This window comes from Ornithorhynchus anatinus, chromosome 14 (genome assembly GCF_004115215.2).
Source record: "Ornithorhynchus anatinus isolate Pmale09 chromosome 14, mOrnAna1.pri.v4, whole genome shotgun sequence".
Classification (NCBI taxonomy): domain Eukaryota; kingdom Metazoa; phylum Chordata; class Mammalia; order Monotremata; family Ornithorhynchidae; genus Ornithorhynchus; species Ornithorhynchus anatinus.
In genome coordinates, this window is record NC_041741.1 from 32,511,823 (window position 1) to 32,535,659 (window position 23,837).

General features: G+C 42.1%; 1 long non-coding RNA gene across 2 annotated transcripts in view; it reads left to right on the forward strand.

Annotated features, from left to right (window-relative positions):
• Positions 1 to 20,517, forward strand: part of LOC114816729 — a 264,412-nt gene extending 243,895 nt beyond the window's left edge. Inside the window, exon 4 of one of the 2 annotated variants that reach the window (XR_003764539.2) lies at positions 19,482 to 20,517. This is a non-coding gene — a long non-coding RNA (uncharacterized LOC114816729). Of the gene's footprint in view, positions 1 to 8,777; positions 9,219 to 19,481 lie in introns of those variants that run through there. The other variant, XR_003764540.2, reaches the window with a different exon arrangement.
• The last annotated feature ends 3,320 nt before the right edge of the window (positions 20,518 to 23,837 follow it).

The following is a 23,837-nucleotide window of genomic DNA, read 5'->3' on the forward strand; positions in this document are numbered from 1 at the left end:
TTGTTTTTTTACCTCAGAGTGCGCTACCCAGAAGGCAGTACTACATTATCATTAGAGCAAACAAACAAACCAAAAAAAAAAACAAAAACAGTGGCATCAGCAGAAATCTGAGGCACTGGGGTTTCTAATGGTAAAAAATTTCATTAGAATAAAAGTGCTTTGGTTAGTGCTTTATCCCCCTGTCTAAAAGTAGCTGAACATCTCTATTTGCTCAAAAGGAAAAGCCAAACAAGAGAATCTATGCTTAGAGCAATCTATCTTCTCCAGTGAACTTGAATAGGCTTACCACACTAACATCTTTCTAACGTTAATGAGATTTTTCTATATGCGGATAATGGACATTGCTCATAAGAATTAAGGAAAGCCTCATTTATCAAGTCATTTCCTCCAGAAGACAATCTTTTTGCCTTTCGGTAATTACACACTAGATATTATTTTAGCATTCCAATACACCTCTAGGTGGTGTACGTAAATTTGATGCATAAGGACGTGTGGCAGGTAGTCTCTTGGTGGCTAGAATTCATGCTGAAATGGGGACAGAAACCTTGCTTTCCACTGTGCCCAAGAGAAATTAAAAGAAGTCAACACCTGGGCTGAAAGAAAATGTGTGGGTAATGAAAAACAACAGAATGAGGAAATGAGAGCAGCTCCAGATGAAGTTATTCAAATAAATTGTGGTTCAGCAATAACGAAGCCCATTATAAATATCGGTTGTTAGATTGCAATCTCCTCGAGGGCGTGCATTTTGCTTTTATAACGCTGTCGTCAAGTTGCCGGTATAGTGCTCTGAATGCGGTAAGCGCTCAGTCAATCCCTAATTTTTTTTAAATGTCTGCTGTGTTCAGAATATTGTATATAACTGCTTAGAGTGGGTTTTGGGTTCACATCACAACCGGGATGTGAATTACTCGAGTAAGCTTCCTAGAGGAGTTTGGCTTTTACTGAGGGGACAGCTTTGGTCTGGTGGATTTGGGTGGTGAAGGGAGTTAGAGACAGGGGGGACAGCCTGAGTTAGGGCTGGGAGTGAGATTCAATTATTGTTGTATTATACTTTCCCAAGTGCTTAGTAGAGTGCTCTGCACACAGTAAGCACTCAATAAATACAGATGAATGAATGAATTGGACTTCACGTTTGAGAGAGTATAATGAAGTTTAGTAGACAGAGTCCCTACCTTCAAGAGGGTTATAATTTAGTGTGGGAGACGGCATTAAAATGTAATTATAGGTAGGAAGAAGTGATAAAGCATAAAAATGCATCGGTGTTCCGGGAGGCTGTGAGAAGTGGTGGCGGAGAAGTGCTGAATATAAGCAGTGTGGCCAGGTTGAGAAAACATGAGCCTAAGAGTCAGAAGGACCTAGGTTATAGTCCCGGTTCTGCCAATAACTTGCTGTGTCACCTTGGGAAAGTCATTTAACTTCTCTGTACCTCAGTTTCTCGACTGTGAAATGAGCATACATTTTCTCCCTTCTACTTAGGCCGTAAACCCCATGAAGGACAGGGCCTGTGACAGACCGAATGAACTCGTACCTATCTCAGCACTTAGAGCCGTGTTTGACACATAGTAAGCGCTTAACAAATACCATAAAAATATGGCAGTGGAGGATATAAAGTGGGGAGAGTAGTAATTATTCAGGGAAGGTCTCTTGGGGAAGATGTGATAGGTAAGTGGCTTCCTAACCCACAGCTCTCATGATAAATAGCTTTTGTTATTCAGAGTCTTCCAATTAAAACATCGGCTTACCATCTGACCCTTCCTCCCCCTTGTGGTATTTCTTAAGTGCTTACTATGTCCCAAGCACTGCAGTGAGCACTGAGATAAACGATAATTAGGTAGGACACAGTCCATGTCCCACATTGGGCTCACGGTCTATGGGTAGAGAGAACCTGTATTGAATCAGATGAGGAAATGGAGGCATAAAGAAGTTGAGTGACTTACCCGAGGTCACACAGCAGGCAAGTGACAGAGCTAGGATTAGAACACAGGTGCTATGATTCCCAGACTTGAGCTCTTTTCTACTAGGCCAAGAGGCTTCCCAACAGTGCCTACGGGGGAGTTCACGGGACAGGAGAGGAGGCATGAATTGGAGGAAACACTCGAGAATCTTCTCATCGAACCTGGCGACTATTTTACCCTCTACGGTATCAGTCAATCAATCGGTGGCACATATTGAATGCTTACTGTGTGCAGAGCACTGTATTAAGATCTTGGGAGACTACTCTAGACTGTAAGCTCCTTTAATGCGGAGATCATGCCTACTAACCCTGTCATGTAGTTGGAGAGTTCCCAAACACTTAATCCCTTGCTCCGCACACAATAACCATGCAATAAATGGGTTCGAATCCCAGCCCTGCCACTTGTCAGCTGTGTGACAGTGGGCAAGTCACTTAACTTTCTCTGTGCCTCAGCTACCTCATCTGCAAAATGGGGATGAAGACTGTGAGCCTCACGTGGGACAACCTGATTACCCTGTATCTACCCCAGGGCTTAGAACAGTGCTCTGCACATAGGTAGCGCTTAAGAAATACCAACATTATTATTATTAACTTCCCTGTGCCTCAGTTACCTCATCTGCAAAATGGGGATGAAGACCGTGAGCCTCACGTGGGACAACCTGATGACCCTGTATCTACCTCAGCGCTTAGAACAGTGCCCTACACATAGTAAGCGCTTAACAAATACCAACATTATTATTATTAACCTCTCTGTGCCTCAGTTACCTCATCTGTAAAATGGGGATTAAGACTGTGAGCCTCGAGTGGGACAACCTGATTACCCTGTATCCACCCCAGCACTTAGAACAGTGCTCTGCACATAGTAAGAGCTTAACAAATACCAACTTTATTATTATTAATAAATACGATTGAATAAATGAATGAATTGAAACAGCAGAATCAAGGTGAACTACTTTCACAAACAAAAGGAAACTTGAACTCATTTAAGAGTTCTGATTGGCTCTGCTGAAGTGGAAGAATGTTTAGGAGATTTGAAGGAAGCCATAATCAATAGCCACAAGAAGAAAAAAAACACAAAGAAAGGGAGTGATCAAGCTGAGGTTAGAGAAAGGGAAGGAAAGTTTAGATTAGAAGAGGTTCTGATGGGATTTAAAAGAAAAATGACTCCACCCACCCAAAGATAGCCTCAAGAAATCAGTCAGTCCATCAGTTGTATTTATTGAGTGCTTACTATCTACAGAGCACTGTACTAAGCCCCTAGGAGAATATAATACAGTAGAGTTGGTAGACATGTTCACTGCTGACAACCAACCAACTTTCTATCTAGAGATGAGCTATTTATCTTCAGGGAGAGAAGGAAAATGGAGGGACTCAAATGAGCTGCACCTGAAAATTAGAAGAAATATCTAGGAGGGGAAACACTGTGATGATCTGATCTGATAAAACAACCTAGGAGATTCAAAATGAGGTCAATTTGTCAGCAGGTTACAGACGAGCTAGCTCTTTTCTTTCCGACATCTAATCTAAAGGTGTCTGTACTGGAATGGTATTACAGTAAGTATAAGCAATTAAGTGCACCTCAGTTGATCCCTAAGAAATTCATGAAGATGACATCATTCTACCCAGACATTTATTAAGGTTATATAAATGATGAATATAACCATGTTTGTGGATTTGCAATACAGATAAGATGATCCAATTTCAACTTTTCTAACCCTGAGGCATATTCCTGAGTTTTAAAAAAAATTGAATTTAGTGACAAACCTGGGATGATCAATGATAGTTGAATATTCATTAAACACCCACTGGGTGTTTGGATGGATGATGCTGCTTTAGAGAACTTCTGATTTTCAGAGGAGTTATTTACAAAAATCAATAGTACATTGAAATGAGTCTGATATTTATGTACCTCATTCCTTCTGAGGACCCCAAATACTTTGGGCATATAAATCAATTATTCCGTGGGATTTAATCAGTGCTTACTGGGTAAAGAGCACTGTATTAAGTGCTTGGGAGAGTAAAATAGAGTTAGCATACATGATCCCTGGATTCAGGAACTTATTCGGTTCCTCCTACCTCACCCCCTGTCTCCACTGTTCTAGACTGTGAGCTCCTTGTGGGCAGGAATGCATCAGTTTATTGTTATATTGTACTTTCCCAGTTAGTAGAGTGCTCTGCACACAGTAAGTGCTCGGTAAATATGACTGAATGACTGACTTTCTGGCCACTCCTCAATCTCTTTTATTTTCTCCTCCTTGGCCTCCCAACCCCTAACTTTGGGTGTTCCTCAAGGCTCAGTTCTAGGTTCCCTTCTAATCTCCACCTACATCCAATTCTTGGGGAATTTATTCATTCCCAGGGCTTCAACTTCCATCTCTATAGAGAGGACTCCCAACTCCAACTCTCCACTCACGCTCTCTCCTTCGCAGTCTTCCATTTGACTGCCTTCATGACAGCTCTACTGGAATGTCCCACAGACACCTCAGACTTAAGATGTCCAAAATAGAACTTCTCATCTTCCTCCCCAAACCCTGTCCTTCCCCAACTGTCTCATCACTGTAGAAAACACCAATATCCTCCCTGTCTCGCAGGACATTATCCTTGCCTCATCTCTCTCATGGCACGGAACAAAGCTCTTGTGGAACCTCTGCCCTCAGCGAAATGTTGAGAGGTCAAGGAAGAGTCAGTGACAGGAACTGAGGAGGAAAGATTAGAGGCAGGAGGAGAAGCAATGTGGCCTAGTAGATAGAACATGGGCCTTGGAGTCAGAAGGACTTAGATTCTAATCGTCGTTGTACTACTTGTCTGCTATGTAACCTTGGGCAAGTCACTTAACTTCTTTGTGCCTCAGTTACCTCATCTATAAAATGGGGATTAAGACTGTCAGCCCCATATTGTCCATGGACTGTGGCCAATCTGATTAGCTTCTATCTATCTCAGCACTTAGTATAGGGCCTAGCACATAGTAAACACTTAACAAATGCCATTAACAAAAAACAAATATTAAAACAGCTGGTGTAAATGACTTATTCCAGGATTTGGGATCGGAATGGGATCATGAAGACGGACTATAGCCCAAGAGGCTGTAGGATCAAGAGGAACTTTTTCAGAATAGGAAATACTTGGATGTGGTCACAGGCGGAAAGGAAGGAGCTATAAGAGAGTGAAAGGTTGAAAATACCTGTGAGGGAGGGGAGAAGAATGTGAGAAATATTTTTTAACTGGTGAGAGAGACTAGAGATCAGTGACACAGGTAGAGGTGTGATGAAGTAAAAGATGACTTGATTGAGAACCTCTCTGACATTATAAATACACTGTATAGGTACAGATGGGTACATCACTGATCTATAGCTGATTGAGTAATCAATCTGTCAATAGTATTTACTGAGCTTATAGTCATAGATTGTAGGTTCCTTGATGGCAAGGATCAGGTCTACCAACTCCAGTGTATCATACCTTTCCAAGTACTTAGAACAATGCTCTGCACCTAAGTGCTCAATAAATACCCTTGATTGATTGATTGATGACACCATTCCAATGAAAAAATTGGATCTAACAAAATCTTGACTTGATACGATCGTGTCACAATTCCAGACGGTGTTGTTCAGGAGGCCCTCAAATTCTACTGAAATGGATCTATCTACGTTTTTAAAGAGAATTGATTTAAATACTTTAAGTTCACCATCATTTCTCTACTTCAGTGTTCTTAGGTTCCTGACTACTTCATGGGCAGGTTCAGGCCTAAATCTCCCAAAACACTCCAACCATGAATATCGTGTTGATAAAAATAGCGGAGAAGAGAACGTCTTCAGTTAGGTTTTGGAACATCGAGTCCAGATTTTAGTCTTTTCATATCCATCCTACTTTCCTACTTTCACCACAGCCCTTTGAACTGGGCCTTGAGATATTCCCTGGTGGTCATTCATTGTCAAAGTGCTCTTTTGTGAGAGAAGCTCAATTTGGTTCAAGGAGCAAGAACCTATGAAACCGATGTTACTTCACTGCACTGCTAGTGAATTCACTGGATATTGAAAAAAAAACTTTTCATTCATCTATTTGGAAGTTATTTTTCAAATAGCATGAATAGCTTTTGAAATAGAAAAAATTGCAATGTTGAAAGTGCTCATGGCCATATTTGAAATGAAAAACTCATGTCTCATGCTGCTCTTTTCTTATTAATCGTCTGCATCTGCAGCTATTTCATTTGTCTTATTTTGGAAATAGGGCAGGTTTTCTATCACTGGCCTCATTTCTACTTATGGGTTCAATTTTTCTAACTTTCCACTCCTTTTAGATACATTAATGAGTTGAAGCTAAGGTCTTCAGCTTAGTCTTGAGGACTTTCTTTGGAGAAGACTGTGTTTCTAAAAAGCAAATTTTCATACAAAAATCCCCAATGTGTATTTGCAATTTCACCCCACGTAGAGCCGTAGTGAGAAGGGGGATGAGAAAGGGAAGGAGAGAGCAAGTTAAGCCCATGTTTAGTCTGTTTTGTATTCTTTATTCTGGTGAGTTTTACAGAAATTTGAAACCCATGTATCAGACTGAGGCTGCCTTCAAGAATGGAATACTTTCAGAAACGAACTGGTCAGCAAGAACTCAAATAGCCTCTGGGTCATCGGCCTTCAGTTCAGTAGCTGTCATCCTGAAACGGAAGTTTTCTAAAGCCCTGTTACATCCTCTTCAGATGGTCCTGGGACAGGAAAAAGAGAAATAATTCTGGCGACAAGTCGCAGTATTCATTTTGAAACTGTAAATTGTTAGCAGATAATTCAACTCGGGGAGAACAGAGATAGAATCTTTCACCAAGGAAGGTAGAAGCAGCATGGGCTAGTAGAAAGATCTTGGGTCTGGGATTCAGAGAACCAGGGTAATAATCCCACCTCCACCACTTGCCTGCTGTGTGACCAGGGACAAGTCTCAACTTCTTGGTGCCTCAGTTTCCTCATCTGTAAAATGTGGATTAAACCCCCATTTTCCTTCCTCCTTAGAGTGTAGGACAAGGATGGTCTCTAAGTGATAATCTACACCAGCACATTGTACAGGGCTTTGCACATAGTAAGTGCTTAATAAATTCCATAATTAATATTATTATTCCTATGATGTAAGTTTTTTCCAGCCCAGTGGGAGAGGAGAATCGTTCCCAAGCCACTTAATCGGGACAGATACATGTTCACTATGCTGTGCTCTGGCTCGTTCCCAGATTCCCAAAGGCACTTGCAAACTGTACAGCCCATGGAGATTTTGTGATCTGAATCCTCTCATTCAATAGTATTTATTGAGCACTCATTATATGCAGAGCACTGTACTAAGCGCTTGGTATGAAAAATTTCGGCAACAGATAGAGACAATCCCTGCCCAATGACGGGCTCACAGTCTAATCGGGGGATTCAGATGAACAAAAACAAGACAACATAATCACGATAAATAGAATCAAGGGGATGGACACCTCATTCACAAAATAAATAGGGTAATAAAAATATATACAAATGAGCAAATGAGCACGGTGCTGGAGGGAGGGAGAAGGAAGAGGGGGACAAGCAGAGGGAAAGGGGGCTTAGCTGAGGGGAGGTGAAGGGAGAAAGGGGGAGGGAGCAGAGGGTGGAGGGGGAGTAGAGGGAAAAGGGGAAGCTCAGTCTGGGAAGGCCACTCATGAATTGCCTTTGAGCAGCCTGACTTTGGAGACTAGGAGAAATCCAGGGCCACTTCAAGGGACTTCCACTAAGAAGTCTAAACCCACAAAAGACAGAGGTTCAGCACTGTTATCCCTTGATGTGGGAAAGGAATCTAAGGTCCCCTGGATCCAGGGGGATAGCAGGACCTTGCCTCATTATTCTAGAACCACTTTCCAGCAGCCTCCACTGAGGCTGTCCAAAGTTCATGGGGATCCAGGATATCCTGTTAGGGTCATAGTGGTCGCCTGAAAGATCAGTAGAAGCCTAGATTTTAGTGCCTTCCCGTAGCCAAGAAATTCTGCTCTCGAGAAGAAGCAACGTGACTTAGTGGAAAGGTCCCATGCCTTAGGGTCAAAATCCCAATTTTGCCACTTACCTGCTGTGCGACCTTGGGCAAGTCACTTAAATTCTCTTTGCCTCTTCCTTCATCTGCAAAATGGAGATTCAATACCGATTCTCCCGCCTACTTAGACTGTGAGCCCTATACGGGATCTGATTATCTTGTATCTACCCTCTTGACTGTAAGATCATCCCCTAGCCTGTAATCTCAGTGGGGGCTAGGAATGTGTCTCTTTTGTTGTTGTGCTGTTGTACTCACCCGAGCACTTAATACAGCACCCTGCACATAGTAAGTGCTCAATAAATATGATTGATTCATCTACCCCAGTGCTTAGAACAGTGTTTGATAATAATGTTGGTATTTGTTTGATACAGAGTTAGCACTTAACAAATACCGCAATTATGATTATGGCGGCAACATAGGATTATGATTATGATTATGATTCCCTTCAAAATCAGACAGGTAAGAGTTAGTAGCTGAGCTAGACTGTTAAGGCAGTCCTCACCATAGACTCTAGAAATAACCTAAGTGCCATTGGATTCCTTTTGCTTCTGGAAAACATTCAAGCGCAGGGGTCAAAGAGAAAACACTGCCCTTCCTACAAGACTGAGGGATTTAAGAATGCCGACCTTGATATAAAGTGAATGAGGAAGAGAGGTTTAACATGAAGGCCTTGACTCTTATTTCAGTCTTTGTTATTTCTGTCCTAATGCATATCCTTAGCCTGAGAAATCTATGCCTAGTAGAGAGCATTTATTGCCAATAAAACCTTTTAGTATCTTCCTAATTCCTATACATCTTGTGCCAGTTCTAGGTGTTTGGGTGGAATATTTACCTCCTTCTATAAACGATATGGCTCCATCCTGGAAAATGTTTATCATCGCAGATGTCTAATTTCCAAGACTGGAAACCATTCTGTCAAGATCAAAGGCCACCCTAAAATTGTAGATTTGGAGTTTGAAATGACTTAGATCTTGTTGGTCTCCCATGTGTATTCCTGAGTAAATATGAATGTGTTCTATTAACTTTAAGGGCAGGGAAAGCCTCTAATAAAACTGAATGGATGAAAAGCATGTGCATGAAATCTTTCAGGGATTTTAAAAGTCTGTATGGGGATATTGAAGGCAAAACATCATTTTGCACGTCAAGGCATTGAATGAGAAAATGGAGCTCCTGCTCAACTGCATAACTCTTTGAGATCTTGGTAGGGTGAACCACCAGCATCCAGCAGAACGGGACATTTTTAGGATCCAAGGACTTTCTTCTAAGCCACAATAAGCTCTCTGCCACTATTCTCATAATAAATCTTATAAAATGAGAAGTATCAACATTTTCCCTTTTGATTTGAATTTCTCAAGTTACATATAAGCCTGGAGGTTTTTCAATATTTCTCAGATCATTTTATGTTCTGTAAGAGGTTGCAAGGTTAAAAAATGTGAAATGAATGCTATTTTTCTACAGAAGCTTGCGGTCTTTACCATTCCTTCCTCCCACCGTCCATTACAACTGATCCCATCCACTCTTTAAAACCTTGACTTGAAAGTGCACTTTGTATGCTGCTGGGTTCTATTAGACCAAACTTGCTGAGAAATTAAACTGGGGCAACATTTGAACTAAACAGAAAAATGCTTTGAAAGTACAATTCAAATTTCCGTGATGTGATTTGATTCCACAGTGAACTTTAGCGTTCATTGTGGGCTGAGGAAGTGACTTGTAATGTAGCATATTGCATGTTGAAGCCTGTGCGGAGGCTATTGGTTTGGTAAATGCAAGCTTGACCCAAAATATCCAAAAAGTAATTATTAATAACATAGGCAGTTTGGGTCTGGCTCTGTTGCTCATTTTTAATCAGCCATGTCAGCCCTTTCCACCCTGCACATTCCTTTTCATTTATAGAGACAGCAAAGCTATGTCATTTCAGCCGAAGTCAACCTGTCTACAAGTTATGCATGACCAGCTTGTGTCTCGCTGGTAATGGAATACTTGTTCGAAACCATATGGCTCTTTGCCATGAAGAACAATGCTGCCATCCAGTAGGTGTATCCATGTTAGTGTATGCTCATTAAACTTGTATAGCTTAGTGGTGTACTGCCTGGTGAAAGAAGAAGAAGGAAAATAATATCACCCAGGGAAACAACAAGCCACTGGGCTTCCAAAAGATTCAATGATTGCATACGTTATATAAATCTGCTTGATTCTGATCTCGTCTATCACGCCGCCGACCCCTCGCCCACATCCTGCCTCTGGTCTGAAAAGCCCTCCCTCCTCAAATCCCACAGAAAAATTCTCTTCCGTCTTTGTTCAAAGCCTTATTGAAGGCATATCTCCTCCAAGAGGCCTTTCCTGACTAAGCCCACTTTTCCTCCTCTCCCATTCCCTTCTGCGTCGATCTGATTTATTCCCTTTGTTTTTTCCCAACCCAGTCCCGCAACACTTATATGCGTATCTGTGATTTATTTATTTATATTAATATCTGTCTCCACCTCTAGGCTGTTAGCATGTTGTGGGCAGGGAATGCATCTGTTTATTGGTATAGTGTACTCTCCCAGTTGCTAAGTAAAGTGCTCTGCACACAGTAAACACTCAGTAAATACAATTGAACAAATGAATGTTATTTATGAGCAGTCATAAATCTCAGCATGACAACTACTCACAACTTCAGCACCTCCATATGTGATATATGATATATCCATATGTGATATGTTTGATGCTCAACAGACCAGGCAGTAGAGCTTTGAGAGGGGACACAATGAATAGGTCTCTGAATATCTCTAGCAATCTGGCAGAGTGTTAATTTGGGGTTCAGGGACTCTCAGGGGACTGCCCACTGCCCTATCCAACCTCCCCATTCCTGCCTAACATCATACGAGCCAAGTCTGTCATCGTCTCCCAATTAACACTCGTAAATTTGGAAGTAGTTTGTAACCGTCGACTGCTTGTTCGGGATCATGAAGTACTAAATAACTCTTCTAAATACTATTCAATCTATTGATTTGGGATTTTTTATGGTATTTGTTAAGTGCTTACTATGTGCCAGACACTGTACTGAGCACTGGGGTAGATACACGGTGAATGGACATAAGTCCATGTCCCACACGAAGCCCACACCAATCTACATAATACTATGTTAGCACCTCAGCCCCGTGATCATGGTGGAGTGCGGAGTGAGCAGACCACTCTGTTGGTATCGAGCTGCTGAGTGTAGGTGTCCTCAGGCTGCCCCGAATACCCTGAAATCATGCTTCTTCTCACTTAGGTATTCAGTCAAGCAAAATAGTATTTATTGAGCACTTTCTGTGTGCAGAGCACTGTACTCAACACGTGAGAGAGTACAGGACAGGAATATAATGGACACAATCCTTGCCCACAGTGAGCTTTAACTTCAAAACAACTCATGGGAGGTTAGGAGAAGGGGGCCCAGGGCACAAAATTGCCACATTCATTATGCTCCCAAGTCATGCTGGGAGTCTGCTGGTGTGAGCCACGGTTGGCAAAGTGAGCATGTATCTTCTACCGTTAAGTGAGTTGGAGATAATCTTTTCTTCTCCTCCTACCAACTCCAGTCTTTTACCATCTCTTCTCCACTGGGAAAATAAGCTCATTCTCATGTAAGAATTCCTAGTTTCCAAATTACCATCACAATTTGGTTAAACATTTTAGTTTTCCTTGATGTACCATCGAGGCCTAAGAGAACAAGTACCAAGGAAATGTGTCACCATTTAAAACACAAAAACCATATATACACTTCTAAGTGGACCAGCCTTTATATTCATCTTCTGCTCAATAGCAAATAAAGTTATAGTGAAGATTGCATTTTAAATAATAGCTAAGAAATTTTCAGCATTGAGTTATTTTAAAAAATTGTCATAAAATTAGGTTTAGCAAAGTTGCATCTTGGGCTACCCTTAGACAATAACAATCCATGTGTTATTCGTAATCTATTCCCCATATCTTTTGTCTTTCTAACCCAGACTGTCCCAAATAGAAAAAAAAAGTTAAAAAATAACTTAAGAAAAATTCAAACGAGGGGAGTAGGTATTAATAATAGCTAAGCATCTGTTAGTACGATAATCTGCAGCATCTGTTCTACAGCTTCTCTGAAGAACACAAATCTCAATCAATATTTCTGTTTTCTACTCTGCATCACTGAGAATTGTGCTATATCCTGTACTGTATCCTGGAAACCATTTTTGAATATTTTAGAAAGTAAGTTTTACACGCGGAATAGCTCTGTTTCAGTCATGCAAATTAAGCTGTCTCAAACTTCAAATAAATTAGTGAAACGAGTAAAAGAAACTTGAATGAAAATTGCTTATGCATCCTGCAAGATAGTTCCTGGAGGATTCCAAGCCCCATTCCAAGCCCCATCCAGAAATGACCAATGACATGAATTGCAGAATGGGGGGTTGGGGGGTGGGAGAGATTTCTTTTATCTTCCCTGAGTAGAGAAGAAGTTGTTGCTCTTACCTTTATTGCACAAAAGATAGAATTTATGGCTGAATATAAATCTACTCTTCCCGCTCGAAGACATAGGCAAAGAGACATGGTGTTTGACTGGATGGGGAATGAATGAAAATCAGAAGATCAAATGGGGAAGAAAAATAGGGAGGGGATTCCTTGCCAGCATTCATCTGAGGAATGTGTAAGAACATGATTGATTGACCTGAACCTATGGGATGTCAGTCACACCCATAAGTGCTTGGGAAAGTACGGTGCATCAGAGAAGGCACAATTCCTGTCCATAAGGACCTTACAGTCTACAAGAGAAGGCAGACATGAAAATACATTACAGTTAGGGGAAATAGAAGAGAATAAAGATATTTAAGTACTATGGGACTGGCACGTGTATCAAAGAGCTTAAGGAATACATGGCAATGTGACAGACAGTGTAGAGGTAAGGACAGGTAGAGAAAAATGAGGGTTTGTAAGGGAAGGCCTTTGGGAGAAGGCATAGTTTGAGGAAGGTTTAAACGTGGGAAAAATGGCAGACTGTGGGATTTTGTATCGTACTCTTCCAAGTGTTTAGATAGTGCTCAGAACATACTAAACAATAAATACCACTGGTTGATCGACTGATATTATGGTAGAGATGCAGGCCAGAAGAAGGATGTGGGCAAAGGCCCAGAGGCAGGATTCGTGAGACCAAGGCCCAGAGAGTAGGTTGGATTTGGAGTGCAAAATGGATTGTAGTAGGAGATCAGTGAGGTGAGGTAGAAGCAGGATACCTAACTGAGTGCCTTAAAGTCAATGTAAGGAGTTTCCGTTTCATACAAAGGTGTATAAACAACCACTGGAGGTTCCTGTGGAGTGGGGAGATATGGACTGAAGATATTTTTTTCAGGGAATTCATATGGGCAGCAGAGTGATGTATGGACTAGAAAGGAAGTCAGCAAGGAGACTGATGAAGTAATCAAGGTGAGAAACGATGTGTATTTGGATCAGTGTCATAGCAGTTTGGAAAGAGAAGAAAGCACCCTTTCTTCCTGGGGCTTGTGACCTGTGATGGCACAGTGGGAAAGGAAAAGGCCAGGGCTTCATTAGAACTGTTCTCGAGCTGTCACTGCTCATCAATTCTGTCTCATCAGTGCTCAAAAGCTTTGCACAAGGGGCTGGGATGGGGTTGGGGGTTGAGGAGAGTGACTATGATTTGCTTTTTCAAGAGACAATCTACTTTGCCTTGATTTATTGTTCTAATGGGAACATACACTCTTTGGGTCAGCCTTGATTAAAATTTCCCAGTGCCTAATTAAGCAGACCCCTCTCAGGGTCGCTCTTGGAGAGTTTCCACTCCTGTACCGGTCTCGGCTATTGGAGGGAGAGTCGAACAGAGGCCTGTCCACTCCATTCCTAGCTTGGCCGGTGGCTAGTGAGTGGAAGGCAATCTGCTACAAATCAAAACTCACCCGTGTTGGGCAGCGGCGTCACGGGGAAAAGTCGAGGATGGAGACTCAGGTTTACTCTGCGAATGGAGGCAATGGTAAACCACTTCCGGATTTTTACCAAGAAAATTCTATGGATCCACTACCGGAACGATTGCAGATGGAGAACGGGGCGTTCTGGGAGGGTGTGTCTGTGCTGTTGTTATGGGTTGGAAACGACTCGACGGCATAGGACGACAAGAAACTAGACAGACGAAACCCTCAACTCTAAGCCCAGCTATAGTAAATGTTTGCATTAGATGTCTATCCAACTTAATATAAATATTTCTAATTAAGTGAAAAATGTTGTAAAGTTATTTATGAAAATTGTTGATTTATCTAGTATACATGACAATGGTAATGTAATGATGATGATGTGATTTTATTCATTCATGCATCATAGACTCATGACTAAGTTTCCTATGGGCAGAGATGCTATCTATCAACTCCACTGCATTGTACTCTCCCAAACACTTAATATACTGTTCTGGATTCCATAAACATTTAATAAATGCTGCTGATTGACTAATAAACAATTCATAGCTACAGGGGACAGAAAAGTCACATTTACATTCCTCCCAAACATGGACATGTATCCTGTTTGCCTTAAGACTGTGAAAAGTAATTATTTTGCATATGCTTGAGAAGAACACATAAACTATCTCAGCAGCTCTTTTAGTAAAGATGTTTTAACATTTTTTCAAGTTTTTAAAGCTCATTTAAAGTCCACAAAGCTCATTTATCAAAGTCAACTATTAAAATGTATGGCATTGTTTAAGTTACTGTATTCTGGGTAGTAAGAGGTTGCTGCTTCTGGGAGAAGCCGCTTGGCTCAGTGGAAAGAGCCCGGGCTTTGGAGTCAGAGGTCATGGGTTCGAATCCCGGCCCTGCCACTTGTCAGCTGTGTGACTGTGGGCAAGTCACTTAACTTCTCTGGGCCTCAGTTACCTCGTCTGTAAAATGGGGATTAAGACTGTCAGCCCCACATGGGACAACCTGATTCCCCTGTGCCTACCCCAGCACTTAGAACAATGCTCTGCACATAGTAAGCACTTAACAAATACCAACATTATTATTATTAAGAGGTTCCCAAAACTTGATTTTCTATAAGCAAGTAGCAAGTTAAATACAACTTCAAATCAATTAAGTCAATAGTATATAAAGTACTATTTTTCTTTTGTTCTACACATTGTGGACTTCTTTCAATAATCTTGTATTTTTCACCGCCATTAAGATTCTAATAATAGGAATCAAATTCAGTCATTGGATTTAAAAACATTTACTTAATAAGGCATTAAATGGATTAGGCATTTGTCTCCACTGAATAGAGGGATGACAAATTCATCTGGGTCAGGGACAAACACGAGGTGCGTCATGGGATGGAACATTGAAAGAACAGAGGGGAAAAGTGAGAGAGGGAAGATAAAGGAAAGAAAAGAGGGGCAGAAGGGAGGGAGAAGGGGAGAAGGGGAAGGAGGAAGAAAGAGACTACTGGCCAGGAAAGGAGGAAAGAAGAGAGAGAGCAGAAGCTGTGAAAAACAGAAGAGAAGGAGCAGGAGCCATGGAAAGTAGGAAAGGGGTGAAGAAGAAAACAGAAGGGGGGGGTGAGAAAGGGGGCGGGAGGAAGGTTAAAATGAGGGGGGAGAGAGAGGAAAATAAAGATCCTCACTTCTAACCACGGCTGTTTGCCCTTTCCCAAAAGCGGTGGGGGTGAAGTCACAGGAAGGGAATCTTTAGCTTCTCCCCCTCATGAAGGAATTTGTGCAGATGCTTGTAAGCCGAAGTCAGTGAAGGAACACAATTTAGAAAAAAGCAAAACTATTTTAGTATTACGTTTATATTGAGGCTGGTGTTTGGATGAGTCAATCTTAAGGGAGTAAATTTGTTTCAGCATTTAAGCCTGAAATGAGCAGGGCTCACACAAATATAAAATATCATCTTATGTTATCCAGGATATGAATTTAGATGACACACAGATCAGCAGAGAGACTGGAAAATGAAGCATACCTTGAAATTCTGATAAACATTCTCTTCTGCCCAGAACTTCCTACTCCTTCACATCCAGCAGACAGCTACCCTCTCCATTTTTAAAGCTCTTCTAAAATTGCCTGATCAACCTCTCATCTCCCCAACCTATTTTCCCTCCCTCCTTCATCATCTATGCACTTAGTCCTTAACCCCTAACCAATTAGGTTCTCCCTCCCTCTCCCCAGCACTCATATACATATTTTTCTATTTTCTCTAATTAATTTCGATGTCTGTCACCCCATCTGATTGTTAACTCCTTGAGAGCAGGAATATGCCCCCTTATTCTAGTGTACTATCCCAAGTACTCAGTACAGTGCCCTACACACAATCAACGCTCGGTAAATACGATAATTTGATTTAAAGTTTGGAGATTGGGACCCTCTAGAGTTTGTGTTTTAAGGATTTGCAGATTTCCCACTCCTGCCCCTCCAGCCCCAACCCCCGGCTCCAGTTAACATTCATTCATTCAGTAGTATTTATTGAGCGCTTACTATGCGCAGAGCACTGTACTAAGCGCTTGGAATGAACAAGTCGGCAACAGATAGAGACAGTCCCTGCCGTTTGACGGGCTTACAGTCTAATCGGGGGAGAGGGACAGACAAGAACAATGGCAATAAATAGAGTCGGGGGAAGAACATCTCGTAAAAACAATGGCAACTAAATAGAATCAAGGCGATGTACATTTCATTAACAAAATAAATAGGATAATGAAAATATATACATTGTTTTCCTGTAATGAAAATATATACATTGTTTTCCTGTTCCTCTCTGCTTTCTGTTGGTGTTAAATGTTCCGGACGAGTTGTGGTCCGCTAAGGAGCTTCCCATCACGGCCGCTGCCAACCCAACCGACCCCCGCCGCTTCCGTTGGTCGAGATACCTGCCTTGTGGATCTGAATTCTGGGGAGGCACAGCCAGGTTGGGGTGAGATTGGGAGACGGCAGGAGAGGGTGGAGGTGGAAGAGAGGCAGGGGAGAAAGTGCTCATCAGAGGGGCAAGTGGAAGAACCCAACTAAGACTTCCTCCCCCTCTCCCTGGTCGCCTCCATTCCACTGCTTCTACTCCCTGCCCTCCTCCTTTCTTGCCTGTTCTGCCCTCCTCCGCTTTGCAAACCTGGCATTCATTCAATCAGTCATTCATTCAGTCATTTAGTGACTCGTGGGTGCAAAGCACTGTACTAAGCACTTGGGAGAGCAAAATATAGCAATAATAATAGGCAGGGGCTGCATATTGTGGAAGTAGCCTGGTGGTGGAAAGACTGGAGGCAGCTGGATGACCTTCTATGGGACCATCAAAGCATTGGCATTTTAAAAAAAAGAATAGAAATAGAATAAAAGGCATCACTAGAGGGGACTGGAGTGCCTGTTTAACCTGAAGAGATGGAAGGCAAGAAAGCCAAGACAACCATGACAGGTAAAGGGCGGGGTTTGGTTCACGATCCTCGTGGAAGTGTGGCTAGCTTTTATGTGGCAAGACACAAAAGACGTCTCTGTGTTCTTTGGGCTTCACCTGAGCGCACAGCGAGATTCTCAAGGCTGAGGGGTAACTGTAAAGGGAAATGTGAAGTTAGATAGCGGGAGGTTAGTGCTGGGCAAATATATTGGGGGGATTTACATACAGAGGGTACCCGAGGCCGTCGGAGTAGAAGACCTCCATGAGAGAGTGAGTGTAAAGTGAAAAATCAAAAGGACCCAGAACAGACCCTCATGAACACCCACAGTTAGGGGATGATAGGTTGAACGTCCTAATGATCAGCCTTCTTTGTTCTTTCAAATAGCAATTAACGAGTACAAAGCAGGCAGTCATTTCGATTTTCCCCTGCAATGAAACGAGGCCAAATATATTTCTGCCTTTAAGAAATACTTAGATTTGGGTTTTTATTTTTACAAAAAGGATCTCTACTTTGACCCACGTAGACTACACTGGTCCGTAGACTGTGGTTTTGACGACTGACTACTGTCGCTATTTTTAGTTCTGCTGCTTCACTTCACCAGCTGCAGCACTCTTAGTTTCATCCACTTTATCCCCAGTCGGCCTCTTTCAAGCTGCAAATGTAGTTGTCCTTCAGCAGTTGGGCCTTTACAGCGTCTTGATGTGAACCGATACTTTGGTGTGAAATGATCTTTGATTAGTTACGGTATTTGTGAAGTATTTAAGAGTAACAACGTGGCCTAGAGATATAGCGCGGGCCTGGGAGCAGGAAGGACCTGGGTTCTCATCCCGGCTCCTCCACTTGTTCTCTGTGTGACTTTGAGCAAGTCACTTGGGTTCTCTGTGCCTCAGTTACCACGTCCGTAAAATGGGGATAAAGACCGCGAGCCCAGGAGGGGCAGAGACTGTGTCCAACCCAATTTGCTTGTCTTCACCCCAGAACCTACTTCAGTGCCTGAACCATAATAAGCACTTAACATTATTATTATTATCATTATTAATTATCAGTCTCTGAGCCTCAGTTACCTCATTGGAAAATGGGGAATAAGACCTTGAGTTCCATATGGGCCATGGGCTGTGTCCAATCTGATTAATGTGTATCTACACCAGCACTTAGAACAGTGTCTGACACATAACAAGTGCTTCACAAATACTCTAAAAAAGTGCTTATTATGTGCAAAGCGCTGTGATCAATATAAGACAAATTAATCAGATCTGGTCTCTTCCCATCCCCCCACCCCACCCCACCGTCTAAAGGTAGGTGAGGGAGGAATAGAAAGAAGGAATAATATGATCTCTGATTAGTTAAGGTGTTTGTTGGGCGCTTAAGAAAAGCAGCATGGCCTAACAGAAAGAGTGTGGTTCTGGGAGTTGGAAGAACCTGGCTTCTAGTATTGAGCAAATTAACTTCTCTGTGCCTCAGTTCCCTCATCTGTAGAGTGAGGATTAAGACTTTGAGTCCCACATAGGAAAGGGACTGTGTCCAACCTGACTACCTTATATCTATCCCAGCGCTTAGAACAGTGCCTGGTTCATAACAAGCACTTAACAAATGCCTTTAAAAAAAAGAACATGGGAGCATTTAAAAATACAAGATTCAAAAAAAATGAAGGGTAAAGCTAGAAGAGGGAAATGTTCCTCCCTGTTCCAGGTAACAGTCTTTGAGCCCAGAATGTCACAGCCTGCAAACGCTCAGACAGTTGGGTGTAGAGGTTCTTCTAACTGGTGGCCATAACCCATACGGGAGGAGATTGTTCAGGACCTGGCTTGTGATGTTTACGGTGGCACGGTGGCCCCGCTCTGCTCTCAAAAATCTCCTGATTCGTAGCTGGGGAGGCAGAGGACGCCTGGAGCACATCTCTTGCGTTTCTAGCTGATTGCAATTGAAATGAACTATCAGTTATGGATGGATGGAGAAAACTAAGCATGAGAAGCATACTGTTTAGAGAAATATTATATTACATAAATTATGTCCCATAGAATTCTGAAAATCAACAACATATACAACAAATCTTAAAACTTACGGTAGAGTAAGTAAACGGGGCCATTTCCTGTTATTTGATTGCCTGCCTATACTATGCTAAGTGCTTCTCTGTCCAAATATTCAACAGGACATTTTCATTTTTATTTTCCAGACCTGGAATCTGCAAATCTTCAGAATAGGCTTTCTAGAATCGCTCCTGAAAAACAGTACTGAGAAGATATGCATTTTTGGATCATTTATTTGGCCCATCATTAATAAAATGTACATAAAGTCAAAATGCAGTCCTGTTTAGCAAGAAGGAATCTCTTCAATCCCCATAACTTTTTATGTCAGAATTCAGGAAAAAGAACATAGGTTGCGAGTGATGTAAAAGATGTGATGAGAGAAAATCAGCACTAGTATACATCATTATAGCAATTTTAACACGGGAAAACAAACCACTCCAGACAGTTGATGAATGGCTTCAATTGCTTTTATCTCATTCAGCTCTGATTTTATTGATGGTTGGCTGTGTGTATCCCTTTAATCCAAACTAAGGTTTAATGGCCTTTCTCTCTCCTCTCCCTTTCAGGACTTTTATATTCTCCAGTGCTTTGAGGATCTGACTGATTTCCTAGCTGTATTCTCATTACTCCACTGATAGTATCAAGTGTTTCCTAAATTCCCAAGCTGTATCTGTTGACCCAGCTCTCTGTAAATACTGACTTTATTTCTGATTGTAGGGTATATGTGGAGGGAAAGAGTCGGGGGTCAGGAGTCAGAGGATCTGGGGTCTACTCCCAGTTCTGTCACATGGTTTTGCTTTGCATAAGGCCTAATATTTCCATTTCGACCCTTTCCAACCAAACCACCTTGCGTCACCGAGGTCCCTTTTGAAACTAACTTTCAGTCACACCCTTCCCATGAAGAAAGCAGGTAATAGTACACCAAACTTCACATAAATAATAGATGGAATGTAGATTGCATTTCTAATTTGGTGGGAGGCAGAGAGCTGTCAAACAGGAGTCTGTGCAATAAGAAATGGACTGGAATAACTATCTGTACATAGCGATCTTGATAGAAGTACTCAGTGCGGCAAAACTTTCTTTTATGTTTGGCACACAGAGACAAATTAGATGCTTTATCTGTCACAGTTGCCTATTTGATATCTGAATGAGTTATATAACTTAAAACAAATAAAGGAAAGATAGCACATTCTCAATAGTTAGAGAGTCCTATTTTATATCAAAACTAAACAGAAAACCCAAATGTTTTCACATCTGGACGAGTGCACATCTACCCAAAAGTTTCCAAGAAAGCTCTGATTTATGCAGCATGGCCTAGTAGACAGAGCACGGGCCTGGGATTCAGAAGATCACGAGAGAAGCAGCGTGGCTTAGTGGAGAGCACGGGCCTGGTAGTCAAAGGTCATGGGTTCTAATCCCGGCTCTGTCCCCTTTCTGCTGTGTACCTCGGGCAAATTGCTTCACCTCTCTGGGGCTCAGTTACTTCGTCTGTAAAATGGGGATTATGACTCTACCCCCGATTTGGGACATTAACCGTGTCCAACCTAACTTGCTTGTATTCTCCACCTCAGCATCTAGCACAGAGTAAGCGCTTAAAAAATACCACAATTATTATTATTTGCAAGTGTAAGTATGAGTGTGTATTTTCAGCGATTCTGGCTTTGACAGTTCCCAAAAGAGTCAGTTGAAAGGTGTTGGGAGTGGACAAGCCGTGGTCCCTCTCCATTATTGGGCCCACATAACGAAAGATTCATTCATTCAATCGTATTTATTGAATGCTTACAGTGTGCAGAAAAGTTCAGTTAGGCAACAGGTAGTGACAATCCCTACCCAACAATGGGTCACAGACTACAAGTGGGGAGTTCACTTCCGTTGAATGTGCCACATGGATATAAGAAGTAAGAGCATCGCTTGGCTAAGTAAACGGGAATAACGGGTGCACACACCACGAGGAATCCTCTAGGAATCTTTAAAACTCACCACCCTTACCTCCTGTTCTGCACCCACTCTGAGTTTCAGACCTAAGTGGGCAGAATTTAGAGGACTGAGAACTAATAGGTTTTAAAAATCAACTCTAAAGGAAGATTAAAGATCTGTCATTTTTCATCCACAAGAAGCCGAGAGGAAATGTAATAATGGCGTTAAGAGGATGGAGACCATCTGTTCCTTATCTTCACTGAGGATCGAACAAGTGGAGAAGCAGACGCGCTGCCGTGTGAGGATTTAGGTTCAGTATAGGAAAAAATTTGGACACTGAAAATGTATTGAGCATAGAATTGAATTATGGACGGAGACAGTGGACTCTTCTCTGGGGATGGCTTTTTGTGTTAATTCTTATCTGGCTGGAATGATTTAAGTGAAGTCCTATCAGTGAGTGGTGAGGGACATGGATTATTATGTGTTTTCATTGGCAGACTTTCTTCTGCAGAGATTTTGCTTTCATTAGAGTTCAGGAGAGATATTTCGAGGCGATCCCACAGTCTTAGAATTTAAATGGGATGAGTAACACTTAATGGTACTGTTTTTCTAAAAATGAGTTGCACTAAATTTAGCAGTGGGAAATTACTTCTACAAACTATATTTGTTGAAATATGTCCCAAGAAAAGGAGTTATTTTCTCTCATTTCATGCATTGCCTTAACTACTCATCTGTAAGTTCTTGCTCATCTAATCTTCATGTACATGATGTCCATCCAGCGAATGTCATAATTTTGTGTCAGAGGATAATATGTTAAATTATAATGGTTATTCAATCAGTTGATCATATTTATTGAGCACTTACTGTGTGCAGTGCTCTGTACTGAGCACCTGAGAGAGTACAATGTAACAGTGTTAGTACACATGGTCCCTGTCCACAATGAGTTTACAGTCCACAGTGGATCATTCTGATTCTCTTCTGTCTGGGATCAGGCCAATTTTTGGAATTCTCCCAGGTGGAGTAAAGGCAAAAATCTAAATCCCCTTATCTGAATATTAACCTGGTTATTTTTACAAGAGTCTATTTTGTATTACAAAATACAAGATATTTTTATTTCTTTTGAAGAATAATGTCTGTCTCCTGCCCCTAGACTGTAAGCTCACTGTGGGCAGGGAATGTGCCTACCAACTCTTATATCATTATACTGTACTCTCCCAGTCGCTTAGCACAGTGCTCTTTACACAGTAAACACTTAGGAATTCGATTGATTGAGAAATGAGTTTCCCCTCCTTCTGATGCACTGACCTTCTCCTCTTCCCACCATTTCAATCCTTCCTATTCCCATACTTATAATAATGATGATATTTGTTAAGCACTTACTATGTGCAAAGCACTGTTCTAAGCGCTGGGGGGAATACAAGGTAATCAGGTTGTCCCACGTGGGGCTCACAGTCTTCATTACCATTTTACAGATGCGGTAACTGAGGCGCAGAAGAGTTAAGTGACTTGCCCAAAGTCACACGGCTGGCAAGCGGCTGAGCCGGGATTTGAACCCATGACCTCTGACTTCCAAGCCCGTGCTCTTTCCACTGAGCCATGCTGCTTCTTGCTCATCCCCATTAGTAGATGACTCTGCTCGCTCCCTACCGAGTACCTCCACCCTCACCCAGCCAAAAGTCTGAGAAGAAGAAGTTGAGAAGCAGCGTGGCTCAGTGGAAAGAGCCCGGGCTTGGGAGTCAGAGGTCATTAGTTCGAATCCCAGCTCTGCCACTTGTCAGCTGTGTGACTGTGGGCAAGTCACTTCACTTCTCTGGGCCTCAGTTACCTCATCTGTAAAATGGGGATTAAGACTGCGAGCCTCACATGGGACAACCTGATTACCCTGTATACCCCAGCGCTTAGAACAGTGCTCCGCACATAGTAAGCGCTTAACAAATACCAACATTATTTTTATTAAAAGTCGCAGCTCAATGGGGGAAATGGTACTGAACCTTTAAAGGAAAAAACAGTGGTAAATTCTGTGGTGATAACAGAAAAAAGATAACTACCTAAAGCAGCTGCTTAGTTAGTGGAAAGCATATGGAAAGCAGAAGCAGCGTGGCTTAGTGGAAAGAGCCTGGGTTTGGGAGCCAGAGGTCATGAGTTCTAATCCCGGCTCCGCCATTTGTCGGCTGTGTGACCTTGGGCAAGTCACTTAACTTCTCTGTGCCTCAGTTACCTCATCTCTAAAATGGGGATGAAGACTGTGAGCCCTAGGTGGGACAACCTGATTACCTTGTATCTACCCCAGCACTTAGAACGGTGCTTGGCACATAGTAAGTGCTTAACAAATACCAACATTAAAATGCCAACATTGTTATATGGGAATTGGAATCAACAGACCCTGTTGATGATCCTAACTCTGCAACTTCTCCTCCTTCTCCTTCTTCTCCTCCTTCACCTCCTTCTCCTCCTCTTCCTCCTCCTCCTTTTACTCCTTCTCCCCTCCTTCTTTTTCTTCTCCTCCTCCTCTCCTTTTCCTCCTATTCCCCCTCCTTCTTTTTCTTTTCCTCCTCCTCCTCCTCCTTCTTCTTCTCCTCCTCCTC